We start from the raw sequence: 5286 nt of genomic DNA on the forward strand, positions 1-5286 counted from the left end.
AAAAGGCATTGTAAAATACATTCATAAAAAAATAGAATATTAATATTGGCACTATGGAATCAGACAAATTATAGAATACTTGATGCAAAGTAAAAGAAAAAATAAATATTGAACATTATTCTGAAGAATAAACTTGATCTTATATTTTATTTACAACAGAGAGAAAGGCACATACGTAGTTGAAGGAGAGACTATTCAGAGGAATAAAATAGTGTTCCCTCCCTCAAGGAGCATAATATTTATTTCAAGTGACAAAAACATATAATAAAGGCATAACTAGCTACATCTAGCAGGAAATAAGCAGAAAAGTGTCTTATAAATAAATGCTATAAGAGTTGAGTAGTTTGCAAATATTATCTCCCATTCTGTGGGTTGTCTCTTCACTTTGTTGATTGTATCTTTTGCTGTACAGAAGCTTTTTAACCTGATGTGATCCCATTTGTACATGTTTGCTTTGGTTGCCTGTGCTGGTGGGATATTGCTCGAGAAATCTTTGCCCATACCAATGTCCTGGAGACTTTTCCCAATGCTTTCCTATAGTAATTTCATAGATTGAGGTCTTGTATTTAAGTCTTTAATCCATTTTGATTTGATTTTTGTATATGGTGAAAGGTAGGGATCTAGTTCTTCTGCATATGGATATCCAGTATTCCCAGCACCATTTATTGAAGAGACTGTCTTTTCCCCAGCTTATATTCTTGTCACCTTTGTTAAAAATGAGTTTGCTGCAGATGTATGGATTTGTTTCTGGGTTCTTTAGTGTGTTCCATTGGTCTATGTGTCTGTTTTTATTCCAGTACCATGCTGTTTTGGTTACTACAGCTCTGTAGTGTAATTTGAAGTCAGGTAATGTGATTCCCCCAGTTTTGTTCTTTTTTCAGGTTTGTCAGTTTTGTTTAACCATTGAAAAAAACAACTTCTTGTTTCATTCATCTGTTGCATTTTTTTATTTCAATTTCACTTATTTCTGCTCTGATCTTTATTATTTCTTTTCTTCTACTAAATTTGGGTTTGATTTGCTCTTGTTTTTCCAGTTCTTTAAGATGCATCATTAGATTGTTCATTTGAAGATTTTTCACCTTTTTGACGTAGGCACTTATAGCTAAAATTTCCCACTTAGCAATGCTGATGCTGTATCCCATAGGTTTGGGTATGTTGTGTTTCCATTATTATTTGTTTCAAGAAATTGTTCAATTTTCTTCTTAATTTCTTCAGTGACCCCACTGGTCATTCAGAAGCATATTGATTAATTTTCATTTATTTGTATAGTTTCCAAAATTCCTCTTGTTATTAATTTTCAGTTTTATTTTGTTGTGGTTAGGGAAGATGCTTGATATTATTTCAATTTTTCTGAATGCTTTAAAACTTGTTTTGTAACCTAACATATGATCTATCCTTGAGAATGATCCATATACTGAGTAATCGAATGTGTATTCTGAAGCTCTTGGATGAAATGTTCTGTAAATATCTGTTAGATCCATATGGTCTGTAGTGCAGATTAAGTCTGCACTTTATTTCTTGATATTCTGTTTGGAGGATCTGTCCAATGCTGAACGTAGGGTGTTGAAGTCTCCAGCTATTATGGTCTCAGGGCCTATCTCTCTCCATAGCTCTAATAATAGTTGCTTTATATATCTGGGTGCTCCAGTGTTTGGTACATATATATTTAAAATTGTTGTATCTTCTTGCTGAATTGATCACTTTATTGTTATATAGTGACCTTCTTTGTCTCTTCTTACAGCTTTTGTCTTGAAATCTGTTTTGTCTAGGTATAATGATGTCTACTCTTTTCCAGTTTCTATTGGCATGGGATATGTCTTACCATCCTTTTATTTTCAGTCTGTGTGTTTCTTTATAGATGAAGTGTGTTTCTTGTAAGCAACAAATCAATAAGTCTTTTTTTTTTTTTTTTTTTTTTTTTTTTTTAATACATTCAGCCAGGATGTGTTTTTTGACTGGAGAGTTTAGTCCGTTTAGATTCAATGTTATTATTAATAAGTAAGGACCTACTCCTGCCATTTTGTTATTTGTTTTCTGGTTGTTTTCTGGTTTTACCCTTCTTCTTTCTTTCCTTCCTGTCTTCCTCTAGATAAGGTGATTTTTCTCTGGTGGTATGATTTAGTTTCTTGCTTTTTATTTGTTGTTTATCCATTGTATTTTTATTTTTTATATATCTATTGTGATTTTGGTTTGAAGTTACCATGAGGCTTGCAAATATTATCTTATAACCCGTTATTTCAACCTGATAACAACTTACACTATTTGTATCAAAAAACAAGCAAAAGGAAAACTAATAAAAAATCTATGCTTACCTTCGTCCCTCCACTTTTTAACTTTTTGTTATTTCCATTTATTTCTTACTGTACTGACTGTTTTAAAAAAGCTGTTGTAGTTATTATTTTTGATTTATTCATCATTTAGTCTTTCTGCTTAGAATAAGAGTAGTTGACACATCACAGTTACAGTGTTATAATAGTCTTTGTTTTTCTGTGTACTTTCTATTACCAGTTAGTTTTGTACCTTCAGGTGATTACTTACTACACATTAATGTCCTTTGCTTTTTCACTGAAGTACTTACTCTCTTTAGCATTGCTTGTAGGACTGGCCTAACATTGATGAAATCCTTTAGCTTTGGTTTGTCTGGAAAAGTATTTTTTTTTTTTCAAGTATAAAGGATATTTTAATCAGATATGCTATTCTAGGGTAAAAGGTTTTTTCCTTCAGTACTTCAAATATGTCATGCCACTCTCTCCTGGCCTGTAAGATTTCCACTTAAAAAGTCTACAGTCTATAGTCAGACTTTGGCGCTCCATTGTATGTTATTTGTTTCTAATTTTAGGATATATATGTGCGTGTGTGTGTGTGTGTATATATATATATATATTTTTTTTTTTTTGAGTTTGTAGTTGTGTTATTTTGAGTTTTCTGAGCCCCCAAGGAAATTTTTTTCTTTACTCTAGTGAGGGAAGATGTTGAACTTGTATTCTTGCCATTGTGAAATGACTTGTGAAATGACTTTGTGCAAGGGTTTTTTCCTTCTTCTTCTTTTCTTTTTTTTTTTTTTTTTTTGTTTTGAGACAGAGTCTTGCTCTTGCTCTGTCACCCAGGCTGGAGTGCAGTAGTGCGATCTTAGCTCACAGAAGCCTCAGCCTCCTGGGTTTAAGTGATCCTCCTGCCTCAGCCTCCTGAGTAGCTGGGGTTACAGGTGCCTGCCACCACACCCAGCTAATTTTTGTGTTTTTAGTAGATGGCGTTTCACCATGCTGGCCAGGCTGTTCTCGAACTCCTGACCTCAAGTGATTTCCAGCCTCAGCCTCCCAAAGTGCTTGGATTACAGGCATGAGCCACCATGCCCAGCCTAGGATCCTTTTTTTATCCTTGACCTTTGTGAGTTTCTTTCTCTAGGTTTGGGAAGTTTCCTGTTATTATCCTTTTGAGTGAAACTTCTACCCCTATCTCTCTTTCTACCTCCTTTTTAAGGCCAATAACTCTAGATTTGCCCCTTTCAGGCTATTTTGTAGATCCTGTAGGTGGGCTTCATTGTTTTACATTTTTTTTTATTCTTTTGTCTTTTCTAACTGCATATTTTCCAGTAGCCTGTTTTCAAGCTCAATATTTCTTTCTTCTCCTTGACTGATTCTGTTATTAAAGGACTCTGATACATTATTTGTTATGCCAATTGCATTTTTCAGCTCTAGAATTTCTGCTTCATTCTTTTTAATTATTTCAATCTTTTTGTTAAATACATCTGATAGAATTCTGAATTCCTTCCCTGGTTTCTTGAATTTCTTTGAGTTTCCTCAACATAGCTATTTTGAATTCTCTGTCTGAAAGGTTGCCTATCTCTGTTTCTCTAGAATTGGTTCATTTTTTGAGTTCATGTTTTCCTGGATGATGTTGGTGCTAGTAGATGTTCTTCAATATCTGGGCATTGAAGTGTTAGGGATTCTAGTCTTCACTGTCTGGTCTTTTTTGCATCCATCTTTCTTGGGAAGGCTTTCCAGATATTTGGACAGTCTTGGGTGTTGTGATCTAAACTGTATCTACTTTAGAGGGCACCCCAACCCCAGTAACACGGTGGTTCTTGTGAACTCGTAAGGGGACTGGCTTGATGGTCTTTGCTATATCTGGGAGAATTTTCTGGATTACTAGGAAGAGACTCTTGTTCTCTTCTCTTACATTCTCCCAAACATAACAGAGTCTCTCTCTCTCTGTTCTGAGCAATCTAAAGCTAGTGGCAGAGTGACACAAGGACCCTTGTGGCTACTACTAAGACTGCACTGGGGGGCCAGGCACAGTGGCTCATGCCTGTAATCCCAGCACTTTGGGAGGCTGAGACAGGCGGATCACAAGGTCAGGAGATCCAGCCCATCCTGGCTAATATGGTGAAATCCCATCTCTACTAAAAATACAAAAAATTAGCCAGGCATGGTGTCAGACACCTGTAGTCCCAGCTTCTTGGGAGGCTGAGGCAGGAGAATGTCATGAACCTGGGAGGCAGAACTTGCAGTAAGCTGAGATCACACCACTGCACTTCAGCCTGGGCAACAGAGCGAGACTCTGTCTCCAAAAAAAAAAAAAAAAAAAGACTGCACTGGGTCAGACCTGTAGCCAGTGAAACACTGAGTCTCATTCAAGGCCTGTTGTAACCACTTCCTGGCTACTGCCTATTTTTGCTCAAGGGTCTGGGGTACATCAATCACCAGATGGCAAAGTCAGCCAGGCCTACATTCTACCCTTCAGGGCAGTGAGGTCCCTCAGGCCCTGGGTGGGTTCAGAAGTGCCATCCAGGATTCAGGGACTAGAGTCAAACTGTGTTTCAGCTTAACTGGCCCTCAAACTGCAGGACACAGTCCTTACCATTCTTCTCTCCTTTTTCCAAAGGCAGAGGAGCCTCACTCTGTAGACACCACCATCCCAGACCATGAGGAATATTGACAGACTACCACTAATGTTCCCTTAAGGCCCAAGATCTCTTAAGTCAGCTTGTCATGAATGCTGCCTGGCCTGGGACTCAAGTCTCAGGGTAGTGGACTCCCACCTGGCCCAGGATAGTTCCAGAAATGCTGTCCAAGAGTCAGGTTTTGGAACTGGGGACCCCAGAGCCTGCTTGGTGATTTGCCCCCTGTGGCAGTTCTGGTACCTAAGGTCCAAGAGAAAGTCCCCTTTACTTTTTCTTCTGCTTTTCTGAAGCAGAGCGAGTTTTGCCCTGTAGCCACCACAGCTGGAATGTGCTGAGTCTTATCTGAAGCCAGCAAGTCTCAGAGTCTCAACCAAGACCCTCAG

This window comes from Macaca mulatta, chromosome 6 (genome assembly GCF_049350105.2).
Source record: "Macaca mulatta isolate MMU2019108-1 chromosome 6, T2T-MMU8v2.0, whole genome shotgun sequence".
NCBI lineage: Eukaryota > Metazoa > Chordata > Mammalia > Primates > Cercopithecidae > Macaca > Macaca mulatta.